Source organism: Harpia harpyja, chromosome 19 (assembly GCF_026419915.1).
Source record: "Harpia harpyja isolate bHarHar1 chromosome 19, bHarHar1 primary haplotype, whole genome shotgun sequence".
Taxonomy (NCBI): Eukaryota; Metazoa; Chordata; class Aves; order Accipitriformes; family Accipitridae; genus Harpia; species Harpia harpyja.
The window spans coordinates 2,404,017-2,419,554 of NC_068958.1; the positions used below are offsets into that span (position 1 = coordinate 2,404,017).

At 53.6% G+C, this 15,538-nt stretch overlaps 1 protein-coding gene across 1 annotated transcript in view; it reads right to left on the minus strand.

Annotated features, from left to right (window-relative positions):
• LOC128154200 (carboxyl-terminal PDZ ligand of neuronal nitric oxide synthase protein-like) overlaps positions 1–15,538 on the minus strand; it is an 84,503-nt gene that overhangs the window by 30,401 nt on the left and 38,564 nt on the right. The window lies entirely within an intron of this gene.

Here is a 15,538-nt window from a genome sequence, read left to right on the forward strand (position 1 = left end):
TGAGGGGTTTGGGGCAGATCCTTCCTGTTGTTTCACTGTGATATTCTTTTGATAGAGGAGTAAATCAGCTTGCTTTAATTTATCTTTTCTACAATATCTAAAAAGTCATACATTTCGTAGGATGTAGGTCTAGTCTTTTGTCTACTTCCACCCGATAGCAAGAACCTTATTACAAAGGTCAGACAAAATTAAATGAACTTGTTTTCACAAAGCCTGGTGCAGTTTAGCTTACTCTGGGCCAAATTGTGTAGCCTGAACCATAGCAAAGACTTGAATAGTGCTTTGCTCCTTGAGTAGCCGTTATTAGGATCTGAAGACTTACTATCTCCTTGTTTGGGGTAGGATTAAACTGTTACGGGTCCAGCTGCGGCATGTGTTTCTGATCCGTGGGCCAGGGGGAAAATTGTGCAATGTTGATCTAAAAATAGCTCGTGCACTGTGTAGGTCCTGGGTTCTTGCTACTTTCCGCTTGGGTGCGTTGACTGAAACTCAAAGCAGGTGCTATGGCATACATGTTTGCATTTTAATGTACATATCATGCTGTCTTAGCAGCTCCTTGTCTAAATCTGTGAGATGGTGTGTACCTTTGCAGTTTCTCCTTGCAGATCACTGCCAGGATTTCAGAGCAGCCCTGTATTGCTGAAGAAAGATAACCCCTTTTCTGCAGAGACTGGAATTAGGACAAGCTTGAGGTCTAATTACATTCAGCTGAGTGAGTGAAATGAGGTTTGGCCAAGTAGAGGATAAATTGTTCTGGGATGTTAACACATGTCACATCTGATCTTTTGTTGCTGACCCACTCCAGTAGTTCGGCAACCTCGCAGAAAGACTTTTTAGATATTACTTACCATGTTTTGCTAATAACTTACTATTGTCAGCATAACGTATGAAACATTGCACTGCTGAACATCTGCTTTTGAATAAACAGGCATGGGCATTGCAGTAGTCAGCCCCTAATCATAATTAAAGAGTATTTTTCCCATTAAATTGCTTCTGAAAAGAATGACATGCATAAATAGGGGGACAATTTTTTTAAACAGCCTTTTATGAACTCCACCCTTAAGTTGGCTGGTACTGTAAGCAAAAAAAATTAGTGATTATGCTGCAGCTTCCAAGGTTTAAGATTGTTTGCCTGTGTCGTGACAGCTGCATCTGCTACCTCTTGGGTCAGAGGTGGTTGATCTAGCAATGATGCACTGACCATGTTTAAAAGCCAGAATTAACTATCTGCTCACCTGGATTCCCTCTTCAGTTTCAAGCAGGAGTGGGCAGGTGAACGTACAAAAGAGAACAGCAGAGGAGAACAATGAAGTGATAAAGTCAAGTGGAATTCAGCTGTACTATGAGTACTTCTTTCATTAACCTCTTTGAGTTAAATGCTTCTCGTCTTTATCTCTTGGCGGAATCTCTGCAAAAAAGTGTTGCCAGAGGTCTGTTTCTTGGTGCTTCAGACAGTGCCTGTATGTAGCTAGTTCTGTTGAAAATTGTTGTGTGGCTTTACTCAAACATAGATGCCCCCTTTGGAGCTGTAATGTTTTCTTAGGAACTTTAGAACAAGTGAATGTCAAGATTGAGTAAAGACCATAAAAGTATTTTTGAGGAATGTATCATGACACTTTTTTGGCAGATGGAGAGCAGACACATACAGATTCAACACAGATATTTTGCTGGCGATGTGAGAAGTGTTATTTGTTATGTTCTAGGCTCTTAGCTCTGCCAGAGCTTCTAATCACGTGTCAAATTAACAAAATGCTAAGCCAGTGTCGTGATAGCTTGCCACGCCGTGGGTTAGATTAGGCAGGACCTGCTCTGTTCTTTCAGATTATGGATGGGAAGAGTAAAATCCTAGTGTAATTTCTAATCTCAGTAAGGTAGGAGTGTGCATTTCTGGTGCAGCAGAATTGTGTGCGCTAGCACAACAGTATCCTGAAGAGAAAGACCCCCTCCAAGACATCTGGCAGTTTGACGTGCCCTGGTCTCAAATGGTTCAGTTTAACTTCCAAGGCAAAAGGGCTGGAGAAGGTGTACTGTTAGCCAAAAAGACCAGGAGTCCAACAGCAACTCCTGCTCTGCTTGTAGCTGCCAAACCTGAGCAAGTGGAGGGAAGTAATTGGTTTTATTTAGCTCCCTTGTGAGTTTCACAATCCTGTTGCATGTCATATTATGCGTATTATCATCCCTGCTATAAAATACACTTCTAGGAGTCAGTTCAGGTGGAACTAGCCTTTCAAGCATTTGTAAGCTGAGATCGGCTAGGGCAAAAACCATTCATGTACTCCTCTTCCTCTGCCTTCAACTGCAGTATGGTTCTAGAATGGATAAATAAGGTAATTTCCCCCACCTCCATTCATAAGAAAAGAAATACCTATATCTTTATACAAAAGATTTGTAATTTTAAAGAACCCGTACCTTCAGAACAGGGATACTCCTGTAAAACTAGAGAAGAAATTTGGAGTTCAGGAAAACTTTGTAAAATCCTTTTGAAAGCTTGATGTGTACTGTTGTACTAAAAGAGTTTTGAAACCAGAATCCATCTGGGTATTAATAGGAGATTTAAGACTCCCTCTTGTGGCTGCATTAAGCTGATCTTGGGCATCAGTGTGAAGATTTTGCCATCATGAAAGTCCGAAGGCTGCTTCAGTATTGCTAATAGAAACTTGATTAGGTCTTTTTTCTTTGCTACAAAATTCACTTGAACATTGTCTCAACCTGATTTTTTCTACATAGAATAACTCTTGGATTGAGTATGAAGTGAGAAGAGGAAGAAAAATGGTTTGAAAACATTCTGATTGCCTCAATCACATTTGATGTGACTTAAGGAAGCTAAGGTATAGCCAAAGTAGATGGAGATGGTTGGAAAATCCCAGTGTAAATTGTATTTGTTTCCCTGAATCCAGAAAGGGGGTGTCCCTGGTGCTGCAGAGAACAGGATGGTTCTGAACCTGCAGGGCCAGTGCTAGCAGTGTGTGACAGGCAAACACGGGAAGCAGGTTAATTGCAATATTTAACTTCATGTAAAAGTGCATTATTTTTCTTTATTAGGAATAGACATGACCTTACCGAATGGTCTTAATAATGTAACCCTGTGCTTCTGTTCGTAATTTTATGGTTATGATTTTTCCTGTGAGCTCTTCTAGCTGGGGACTTGATCTGAATCTAAGACACCTTCTGAATGGTTGAGTGTGGTACAAATAGTACTTTGGCAAGGGGAGAAGATCTGAGAAAATACAGAACAGCAGACTAGAAGCAAAAAGTCTGTAGTGTTATTTTGGATATTAAGGCAGTAAATCAGCCCTGCAAGCAGAAGCAGATGCTGAAAGGGGGGGTGGCTCCCAGACCCCAAAGGCGGGTCAGCAACACAGCTCACTCGGCGGTGCAGGACTTATTCCTGGTTTTGGTTTCTTTCTGCTTCAACAACAAGTTTCTCCACTCCATTACACGTGTTGCAAAAGCTTTGGCAAGCCTAACGCATGCATGGGTGCAGGTTCCTCTTGTGCGTGATGTCTGTGCTTGACGAGAGCAGTGCAGCGAGAGCAGGCAATGAGGAGAGATGCATTGCCTGCGCGGTCTCAGTCTGCCTGGCTGGTTGAGAGCTGCTCCAGGCTATCACAGGGCTGGGACAGAAGCAGAAGCTGCTGGGACGTGAAGAGCTTTGCTGTACCTGACTGCATCCAGGAATAAGGGCTCCAAGAAGAGAAATGAGAACATTTAGTAAAGTAAAAGTTCTTCTGTCTTGCCTGCATCCCAAGGATCTCCCCATTGCTGCTGCTCTCACTGCCTGCAAAATAGCTTAGATCACGTTTGTCTGTTGCAGATGCCTGAACAAAAGGATTCCAACCTGTGTGTTCCTGAGCTCTTGGCTCGGCTGGAAAATGCAGATGGTTCAAACGAGTGTTTCGTTCACACCGTGTTCTGCAGTGCAAAACAGTGAGCAGCTTTTGCTGTTTTGATAGGGTTTAAATTAATTTCTCCCTTCTCACCAGGGGAAATGAGGGCTGGGAAGAATGGCCATGCCTGTTGCTTTGTTAAGCTCAGCTTTGGCTCTGATTCTGGCACCAAGAAAGGAAATAAAATACAGGGAAGGGGAGCTTTATAAAAGAGCAATGGGTCTGCTCCCAAGTTGATAGGTTAAACCATACAAAACACTGACTCTGAGGCATTGCTCTAATATTTGTAAAATCAGCATGGCAGCTCTGTTAGGGGCTATGAGTCACCCTGAGGGTGGTTCAGCTCTTTATTAGTAGCACAGCCTTCTGCTTCCATGCAAACGGGAGCGAGAATTTTAATGGAGTCAGAATTACGCCTTTGGTTAGGGCACCGTCTGACCTCTTGCTTTGTTCTCACTGCCTCCCGTTTACAGCTGTGCAGAGTGGAACCTGACCCATCTTCGCCTGGGAGAAAAGGACCGGTTGGAGCCCTTAAACGTGAATCACATCAGTTGTAACCGCCTGCCCCCCCACCGCCCCTCCTGTCCCCAGCCACAGCTCTCTCCAGACTCCTGCATCTGAGCTGTGCTCCTGCGGGACGCGGTCAGGTGTGGCCCGACTTGGCTTTCTTTTTCAGGAAGCCGCTGACAGCAGGCCTGACCCGGGCCATGTGCACGCAGCGGGAGGCTCTGCCTGTCCCCAGGCGCGGCCTCAGTCGCTCGTGGCCAGCCTGCGCTCCAGGCTAAACAGAGGAAGGTGAGGGTCAGCAGCAGAGAGCTCTGCCCAAGACTCAGGAAGCACATTTTGGCAGAGGAAAGAAATACAATACAAGCAGGGAGGAAAACTCAGCTTCCATCCAACCCCCTCCAAGAAGCTTTTGGCTCCCTACAGCTGCTGGAGTCTTTACTATCAGTTATTGGGCTCTTTATTGTTACAGGCTTTCATGTGTTTGTTTTCTGTCTTTTACACCAGCGTGTTGCAGAGGGGAAAGAACGGAGCAATACAGGAGTAGCACGGACCGGAGGGTAGAGCCCTGCACTGGGGGACAGGCAGCCCGGCTTCCCTTTCCTGCCTGTCACTATCTCATTGTGTGGCCTTGGGGCATGTCACTTCCCTCTCTGCCCTGGCTCCTCTGTGCGATGGGGTGGTTCCACCCAACAGAGCACTCTCTGCTTGTTTACTCGTCTTTGTCCTTGTGAAGTGCCTTAGAGGAGTCTTAGAGGAAGCCCTGCGTGGCCACGGCAGGCACAGACCCATCGCTCGAGGGGAGCCGCAGCCGAGCGCTGTTCTCCTTCCCCAGAGCAAGTGGTAGGAGCCACGCACGGCGAGGGTGCGCGGGTGGGGAGAGAAGTGGTGGGCCCATTGCCCTACCCTCGTCGCTCAGTCCGGCAGCTGCCTGCCATTTGAAACACTTTACGGACTCTGCCCATGCTGCCCTCGGTAAGCACGCCGGCAAGCAGACAGCTCTGTTGTCAGGAGGGCAGTTGGAGATCTCACTGAGGGATGGAGGATGAGAAGCATCGCTCTGAGCAGTCTTGGAAGGGTATTTCCCAATTCTGAACACCACGGGTCTCTCCTGCCTTTCAGAGATCATAACGGCAACACCCTGCTTTCAGCTCTGAGCCGTTCTTTGCAGCGGTGGCAGTGCGATGTGTGGAAATGGCTGCATGCGGGGAGCCAAGGAGCAAGGGAGGTGGTTACAGGAGTGAAAGTCCCCAAAACACATGTAGGACCAGTGCGCGGTGCTTGCGCAACCCCACTCTGCTCCCCATCATCGCTTGCTCGGAGCCTTTGTTTCTTCTAACCATGAGTGAAACCAGTTGTGGGATGTTGTGTGCAGGGCATGACATAATCTGAGTCTGGGACTCCACTGGAGGAATCCTTTTGAAGATTTACTAGTCTGGCTAATTACAATAACACTATGAAGGTGCTGCACTCTAAATGATTAACAGTTAATAAGTGGAGGTTTCTGCTTTCTCGTGCTTTTTGCTAGGAAACAAACCAGAGCAATTCTGGCTACGTCAGTGGCGTTTTCTTTTAGGAAGGAGGTCTGTCAGAGGCACGCTAACACATTTCACAAAGCCACTGTCCATCTCTGTGTTGCTGGTAGCAGATAATTTGATTAAAAATGTAAGTCACTTCCTTGCTCCTTTCTCTGTATGTTGCCTTTCTGCGTTTCTTTAAGCTTGAGCAGTGACAATAGCCTGCAGGATTTATTTGCTGTTTGTTGACATTTTCACTTTCTGATGCGCATCCTTACGTTACCCTGTAGAGTTCAGCTTGTGTCAACCACAGAGGGATCGTTTGAGGAAAGGCAGCATTAGCTGGAAATGCCCCTTCCGCCCTTGTTCCCTCCCAAAATGCCCACATTAACAATACACTTTAAAATTCTGAATTTGAATATCTACTTCCATATATAGTCCCATTTAGCTGTTATTGTCCTTAAAATATTTATTTGCTATCTATTCCAGCATCTTTATCGTATTTTTGAGAGGGTGTGTCGTTACATGTCATCTGTAATAAGTCCGTTAGTGTCTCATTCTCTGCTGCGTACAGGTCTGCTACATCTCAGTGTTCCTGCTAACCTGTACCTGCCTGCCTGTGCGCTGCCATCTCCTCTCCTGTTGATTTTCACGGGCTGCCCTGGAGTTGTAGCTGGGGTCACACAGGTTGGTATCGCACCTATAGCTTTAGCATCCACGATTCGTAGGTGTGAAATTCTGTGTGCTAAAGAGAAGCTGTGAGGGGTGAATGTATAGACATGGGAAAGCGATGAGAGAGGGCTCTGCGCTAAGCTGAAAGCTGGTGCGTGGAGGTAGGAGCGTGTGTTTTGGGGACTTTCAAGCCACGGAGAAGAACCTCGGTAACTTCAAGCCCCGTCTTGGGGTTTCTTTCAGCCATTGCAGGCCAACGGCCCCATGGATCTATGGGGGAGAAAGGCCAAGCCCCACAAGCGCTGCTGGACCCCTGTGTCCACCTGTCTCCAACGTTTCCAGCTCCTGAGGAGCAACCAGAGCTACTGGGCCAAGCCTGTTGGCAGGGTGTGGGTGCTTGGGCCCTGCTGTGGCAGGCAAAGTGCTGTCGGAACAAAACTGAATTGAAGTGATTCTTTTCCTCTCCCCTTGGCCTGCGAGGAAATCTTTTTCCATTTACTATAAAGCATGGTCCTTAATAGTGCTGAAGTGTTCTACGTATTTTAAATAAACATGAGTGGATTTGAGCCCAGGAGGACATGAAAGAATGCAGCATTTGCAGGGTACCGGCCCGGCACACATGTCAGCAATTTGGCTGCCTTGTGTACTTTGGCTTTTAAAAAAGCATTTAAAAGTAAACAAATGAAGGAAAATCTGGCAGCTGGATTTCAAAGTAAATTGCTTTCAGCTGATATACCCTGTTTCCAGCTTGCTTGGGTAGTATCAAGCCATACACATCCAGCAAGAAGAGTGAGCGGCCAAGGAGAAGAGCGGGGGCGGGAGAGAGAACAAAAGCAGGGAAGTTCTGTGGATTTAATTCTTCCATTTCCTTCCTCTGCACCAAACACTCCCTGCCTGTCACTGCCTTCGTGTCAGACAGGCAGGTTAATGCTTCAGATAGCAAAGTATGCTCCATCTTCTCTCAGCCCCGGTTCTGCCTGGCTCTGCCTCCTTTCCATCAGGCCTGGAGCAGGGATGGGATGGGATGGGAATAGCATCCATAGGACGGCGTTAGTTGGCAGAGGTGAGCCTTATGCTCAGCTGTGACCTGCAGCGGTGCTTGAGCTGCTCCGTCAAACCCTCATCCCTGCCGCTGCCCCACCAAGCATGGGGAGAGCCCCGTTCCACAGCCCCACGGAGGACGTGGCCCCAAACCCCATAGACTGTCGGGATGAATCCGTCCCTCGAGGGGTCCGCGCAGGCGTGGGGCAGGGCACTGCTCCCCCGGGACTGCCAGCCCAGGGAGGGCATCACCCCTCCGCCGGCGGAGGGAAGCGGAGCTGGAAACGGCAGAGATAACACAGTCATTAGAGGAGCAGGGGCTGTGGCGAGGCCCCGCTCCTCCGGAAGGGCCTGGTGCGTTCCCCGAAGGAGGAGACTCAGCAATTGCTGACAGATAATAACGAGGTCCCAGGCTGGACAAAGAGGGGAGGTTGCTGGGGTCACGCATTGGCTCAGCTTTGGGCTCCTTCTGCTTTGACTTGCGTTTCCTCGAGTTTATAAAACTTTCTGCAGGTTGGTTCAGTGGAAAGGGCAGAGGAAACTGGTGGGTCTTAAATCCTGGCAGTGCGGGGCCAGGGCAGGTCTGCTCCGAGCCCTCCGGCAGACCCTGCACGCACGGCAGATGTGCCCGGGGCTGTGAGCGGTGTGCGCTGCGAGCTCGGGGCAAGGGCAGCAGCCACCAAGTGTCCCTTAGGGGCTTCCAGCGGTGACACGAGCTCCTGCTGTGGCACGGGAGCGCCTGGGGCTGCGATGCTGCAGGCAGGGCTGCCCTGGCCTCAGCACCCCTGCAGAGCACGGAAAGCCTTTCGGCCCGGTGGGACAGTGCATATAGCTGATGGGACCTGCCCTGCCTGCTTGCTTGCATTGGGGAGCCGTGGCATTTGTCCGTTTCTTTGTGAACCGAGGCCGTGCTGCAGGCGATGCCACTGCGGTGCCATGCCAGTGCTGCGGTGTCCCTCGAGCACCCGTGACCAGGGAGGGAGGCAGGCAGCACCAAAGGAGACGGCGTCCCTCCGCAGTGCTCAGCCCCCTGCACCTTGCTGCCAGAGCCAGCTCTGCTCCCTAGCCGTGCTTGTGGCTGTGGACGTGGCTCTGTGCGATGCTCCGTGCAAGGGAGCAATTAGAACGATCCTCTCTAATGGTTTTTCTCCTCCCTGTAACTCAGCAAATGAGCTCTTTCCTGGCTCGGGACTAAACCTCTCAGCTCCTGGCAGCGGAGAGGTGCTGCCAGCTGTAACCTGCAAGGCGAAACCATCTGAGTGAGCAACGCTGAAGGCAGAAGGCAGCCGGGGCTCAGCCAGCGTCCTCGGCACGCACTGCCGCAGTTGAAGCCAGCGAGGCTGGCTGTGCCCGTGCTCCGGCATGGTGCTCATTATCCCTTGGCACAGGAGGCCCCTGGCACCGGTGTCGGGAGCTGGCAGTGCCCACACGCACCTGCCAGCACCAACAAGCTCACCGGCAATTTCTTGGCTCTTATTAATGTGATGGGAAGTCAGTTTTTGGGCCCTTTCCCCTCTGCCACCCACATGGGCTCCAGCACCTGGAGACAGGGTAGGAGACAGGGCTGCTGAGCTTTGCTGCAGCTTGGGAGGCATGGCTGCACTCTCTGGGTCCGGCCAGCTTTTAATCACTCCCTGGATGTTATTTTGGAGAGTGAAGCAGCTGAGCGGGGCCCCCACCCCATCTCCAACGAGCCGCGGGGCACAGGGTCTCCTCCATGCTGGGAACAGCCACCCTACGGCTGCACCGGCTCCGGGAAACGCGGTGCCCCCATGGCACGTGCTCCCCGGGGACCGCTTTGCTTTGCCTCCTTCTCACAGGGCTCGTGCTGTCCCTGTCCGGCTTTTGCTGCCTGCTGTGGCTGAAGCAAAAGGTGGAGGTAACCACCTTCGCATCCTCCACGCCGGAGGGTTGTGTTTGGTCCCAAAGCACCGATGGGCAAAGACAGCTGTGGTGGGTGGAAGGAAATTGTGGAGGAAATTGGGAACCGAAATCCCTGAGGTGGGGTTGATGTGAATAAGTGTGGACATCTCCAGCTGATCCAGCCGCTCTGGGTCCTTTACTCATGACAGAGGTCAGACAAATACCTCCTGAGCAGCCAAGGGTTTGATTTTTCTCCTCCTGATGGGGTTTCACCCAGGAGCTGGTACAAGGGCAGTGGGGAGTGGGACCCCAGGGCCAAACAGGAGCAGCAGCACCGGGGGGTTCCCGCTGCTCCCACCACCAGTTGACCCCACTGGGGCTCGGGGACAGCCCCGCGCCGGCCACGGCATTCGCAGGAAAGCAGCCGCAATGATGGAGGATTCTGGATGCAGGCAGCTGCCCATGGCACTGGGCAGGGGAGGCTACCCAGCGCTGGGGGCTGTGGGAAAGGCGTGATGCAGAGGATTTGCTCCGCGTGGGGAAGTGGCTGTGGGTACGAGGTGGGGAACACTGCAGGCGTCCTTCAGCAGGATGGAAACAACCCCCGGCGAAGACAGTTGCTCTGGATGTCCCTGTGATTAACGGGAAGAATATGTAAATGTATATGGCCGTTGCCATAGCTACCGCAGGACTCCCGGCTGGTGTTGGGGAAGGCAGAGCCCCTGGCCCAGCCCCGGTCAGGATTTGCATTCCCGGTGCAGCAGCACCCTGAGCACCCAGCGGCGCTGGTGCGGCAGCACCCGTGCCACCACCACATCCCCAGCGCGGGCAGGGGGACAGTCCCCCAGCCCACCGTCACGCTCCTCGCCATCCACGGCAGCATCAACCCGGGGCACTGCAGCCTCTCGCCAGGATGGGTGCACCCCCCGCCTGGTCTCGGGGTCCGCAGGGAGAAAAGACCCTCGCAGGAGGGATGTCCCGCAGGTCCCGTGGTCAGGTCTTGTCACGCAGCAGCAGAAAGCTGGGTGTAATCAGGAGATGGATGGGGATGCCCAAGTGTGCTCATGACCCTCCTGCTCCAGGGGCACCAAACCCCCAGGACCACCCAGCCCACCTCACACCAGGCTAAGGAGAAGCCCTTCCCAGCAGCTCGTTTCTGGCTGATCCTATAAATCTGGGAGGGAAAAGGGCTTTCACCTGTATGGAGCTTGTGGAGCTTCTGTGTCTGCCTGGGGCTCTGGTGAGTGCTGTGGGTTCAGGGGTTGCAGGGAGGTGGGTCGTGCCGTGGGTCTGGCTGCCTGTTGTTTGCACATCTCCTTCCCCCTGGGGCATGAGCAAAGGGGGTTTAAAACTCTGTAAAAGAGACCAGTTACTCCTATAAACTGAGAAACGTGGGAGGGATGAGAACTGAGCCTGCACCTGGTGTAACTCGCACTGCGGATGGCCTTGCCAGACTGTAGCCCTTCTGGCGATGAGGGTTGCTCAGGGATAGGTTTTATGCTGAAAGCATTTGCTTTCATATTTATTCTCAAACTATTTTGCAAACCTGACTTGAAGCAAGACCGTGGGTTGCCGCTCCCAAACCGAAGTCCCTCCAGGCATGGCAGGCAGGGACCCCACGGTGCCAGCTCAGCCCACGGCTGTCCCCGCACCGGCTGCAGCCCCTCCCGGGCCCGGGGTCAGCAGGGGCACGGGGACCCCCACGGGCGCAGGGACCCCCGGTCCTGCCGTCCCCTCCCTGGCCGGCCCTGGGTTTCTCCGCTGTCCGAGGGCTTGGCCGTTACCAACGGCAGGCGTGCGCGGCCGGGCTCTCTGTCTGCTGTTTCCTTATAATTTAAGAGCCTTCCTCACATTAATCTTTTTATTTTTATTTTGACAAATGTATGTTTCCAGGAAGTTGCTGAGGTCAAAGCAGCATCTGTTGCTCGTTATTTTGGGGGATGCAGAGGGTCTTTGTGAGGGTTTCCAAAGCAACAAGGAATTAAGTGGTTTGTAAAGCCGAGAGCAGGAATGAGGAGCGGGCTGGGGCTTCCCGAAAGGCGGCTGAAGATGCTGATGAAAATCAGATCAGCTCACCTCTATTTTCTTGGAAACTTGATCTATTTTTCTTGTAAGACTGTCAGCCCGAGCCCTGTATTTCAAGTGCTTGGCCACCGCGAGCTCTGTGTTTTGGCACTGGGATTGGCATGGCCCCGGTTGGACTTGCTTTCCCCGGCCCGTGCCGGGTCGTGCGGTGCCGACAGGGAGGACGGGGGCTCTGCGGGACGGGAGCAGAGCGAAGCTTTTGGGAGCAGTAGTGCAGGTCCCCTGGTGTGGTTCTGGCTGGGGACGTGGGCTGGAGACCCCCAGGACGGGCACCAGCCCCCCTCCCTCCGCCCCGGGGACGTCCCTCGTCCCCCAAAATAGCACCACAAATTGCCCAGCGCAGCCCGCGGGGGGCCTGTGGCAAAAGCTGCTTTTTCTTTCAAAACAACCCGAGGAGGGTCCGGTGCCAAGGCAAGGGCTGCGAGGAGCCCAGGAGATTTATCGCCGAGGAAATACTTTCTCCAGCAAGGGCTGACGGCCGCAGCAGGAACAATGGGAGATTCGCAACGTGAACAAAGCTGATTTCGTTCTTCTTTTTATCAATGCGTTTTCCTTGCGGAGCCTCCCTTCCTGGAAGTGGGAGATGCAGCTTCCCCCGTGCGCTGGCCGTGTAATCAGCAGGAATGGCCATATCCTGGCTGGGAAGCGAGCTGTGAAATGCTGTCGCCCGCTGTGATTTATGAGCCCGTGGCAGCGGCCAGCGGCGGGGCTGGCCCGGGGACAAGGTGCCAGGGCGCGTGCAATATCCACGTATTCTTTCTCCTCCTCGCCGGGTCCCCGGGGAGCCGCCAGAGGAAGTTAATGGATCAGACACACACGTTCCACTTGATTTTTATTTTTTATTGCCCTGTCTTTCCAAATGCCTTTAGCAGACGCGCCAGCACAATGGGGTCGGGCGGTGAGCATCCCGGCCGGGCGGGCAGCGGGGCAGCAGCCTGCCTGGAAAGGTCAATACAGAGAGTGTTTGCTTGGGGACATGGGGACAGCCTGTCCTGAGCAGGTATAGTCCTTCCCCGGTGGGGAGGGCTCGCAGGGTCAGTGCTCAGCACCAGCTCACTGCTGCGGAGGGGCAGAGTTAAGGTGACTCCAGCTCCGCCGCAGCCAGCGCTGACTGACAACCTTGGGGCATCGCAGCACCTTGCCCACAGGGCTATTGGCTCCTGTAAAAATTAACTCTATCCCAGCTGAACCCAGGACAACCCGTCAGAGGCAGCTGGCGCTGAGCAGGTCTCTCGCTGTGCCCAGAGCCGTAACGTCCTTCCTGGGCCGCTCACGCCTGTGAAAGCGGACGGTTTTGTTCCCGGGCTCACAGTCCTGCCATGCTGCATTACGCAATCCTCACCCGATACCGGGAATATGAAATAATTATTCTAAGTGATCAGATTTTAATTATGCAACACAGAGGATGATTATTGTACGCCAAATTGGTGCCGAGTGCTTAGTTATGTATATGCCAAATTTAGTCTATACTATTATACCCAGTGGGTGGCCGTACACAATCAGGAAGTAATTAGTTTTGCTGGAGGTTGTTCGCCTGCCTGGTTCGCTGTGCTGTCTGGGGAGCGTCTTGCTGCGCTCTGTGAATACCGCGGGCTTTGAGTTCAATACCGTCTTTTTGTGACAAGCTAATAAGCTGTCTGCATGGCGGCCTGTAATTAGCGCTGTCGATATTCATTTGGAAACGGAGACCGCGCTGAGCGGCTCCACCGACGGCGCTTCCCTTTGTCGAGGCTCTCGGCTGGTCCCTCCTTGCCTCCGAGGAGCTGCAATGGGCACGGAGGGATGCAGCTCATCCTGCTGCATGGATGGGGCAGGGATGAGGGAGGATGGGATGTGGCCGGGTGCCGGATGCGCTCGCGTGGACGCAGCCCCCTCGGGTCCCCACTGAGGAAAGCACCCCTCTGCGAGGGGGTCGAGCCCCCCAGACTGAAACCTGCCCGCCACCCACCCCCATCCCAGCCTGGCCCCCGTCCCTTGTAGGGGAGCTGCCGTCGGCCCTGGACGCGGGCTGTCCTGGCGCTCCGTCCTGCGGCACCGGCCGGGAAGGCTGAGCCGGTGTGGGGGACGTGCAGGGGCTCTGGCTGGGGTGGCCGTCCCCTCCCCAGAGCCGTGGGCTGCTCTCCCCGGGGAGCCCTGAGCATCGCGGGGCAGTGCCAAGGTGCTGCGTGGTCACGTCTTTCCAAGGTGGCCTGATCCTGTGGGGTCTGGGCTCGTCTGTTGGGGTCTCACAGGCAGAATTGCTGGGGGGCCTGGGGCTGTGTTGGCTGGGAGGTCACCGGGGCATTGCCCCCCGGGATGCTGTTTGCAGCCGGTCAGTGTCGTGGGGCACCGGGAACCGACCGCCTCTGCAGGAATGGCCTGGATCTGCCGGGCAGGAATTGTCTGAAGTATGGAGCAACTTTTACCTCTGTTACACAAAGGAAACTTTCCTCCTCTTTTTGTTGGAGATGCTCACTCCATTGAGATGATTGGCATACTGGAGAGCTGAGAAACTAAATTGTTTATACACTAATGAATAGAAGCTTGATTGCAAGATCCTGTTTGGAAAATTATAGTGCTGAATTGAAGCTGTACAATTACATCCAAAATGCTGCATATTCATTTCATCTGCTTTGCATAGAGATTAACAAGCGAGCCCTAAAGCAGACTCTGAAATTAAAGCTAACACCAGATTTAGTCACAGGTTACAAACTAAATGGCATTGTTTGATGGATATGAATCTTTACCACCTGCCTGCCTGATGATTGCTAGCAGCTTACCAGACAGCAAAGGAAAAAGTTTCTTCCCATGAAGGAAGCATAATAAGACGTTGGGCTGGAAGTGCCCCCTCCTGGCGTGGGCGGCCCCCCCAGGCAGATGTCTGCAGTGGGCCTGGGGAAAGGGCTCCTGGCTCCGTCGTGCTGGAAGCTGCACCCGCTCTGTGGAGGGATGGAGAGGGGCCCCGAGACCCCCCCCAGAGGTCCTGGGTGCTGTGTCCATCCAACCCCCAGGGCTGGGCTGGGTCCCTCCAGCCAGGGCCACCCTCCCGGGTCTGTGTAGGAGACGGTCTTGCAGGGTCCCCATCTGTCCTGGAGCCTCTGTGCTGAATCCCCCATGGGTTCCTTCCCCTCCTCAGAGGGGTCGGGGTGCTGTGGAGGGCGGGGGGCTCTTGCCCCTCTTTGCCACGGGCGGTCCCTGTGGGCTGCTCCCATCCCATCCCGCAGCATCGGGCTTTGCTGCCTGCCTGCGATCTACCTCCTCCATCTGCTCCCACCCTGCGTGCCGGGGCCGGGCTCGGTTTGGGGGCCAGGATTTATTTGGGGAGTGGAACCAAGGGCGGGAAAGGACCAAGAGTGTGCGTGGGGAGCGGGGTCCTGCCCGGGGGCTGTGGTGGGCGGCAGCACTGGGTGCCACGCAGCATGATGTGGGGGTTGCTTTGGAAATGGGTGCTGTCCCCGACCGAGGAACCTGTCCCCTGCGTGGCAGCGTGCGTGGGGGCACAGGACCTCCTGCTGTCACCGGCCCTGCAAGGGGCAGCAGATGGGGCTGTGGCCGGGCAAGCAGCAGGCTGGTGGCTCAGGGCAGCCTTGGATCCCAGCAGCGATCTTTCTTCTTTGGGAATACCTGGGGGGGGGTCCCCAGTCCGCACCTGGGGACGGCGGCTCGGGGCTCCCCATACGTGGGCCCTGGTGGGGCAGAGACCGCAACACTTGCTCTGCAAATTGGACACCTTTATTTTTTTTTTTTTTTTTTTCTTTAAAAGTCAGTTACCAAACTGCGGCGTACTTTATTCCTACGGACGGGCTGGTCTGTCTCTACCGCACTACGGGACAGCCCAGCCGCAGCTTTACAAGCCCCCAGGCCCAGTCACCAGTGGTGATGCCACCAGCCCCCACCCGGCTCCTCCCGGCCAGCTCCGGCATCGCCGCGGCTGGCTCTGGGGTGCATGTCCCGTCACCCCCCATCTCCCCCCGTGGGAGCAGCGCTGTG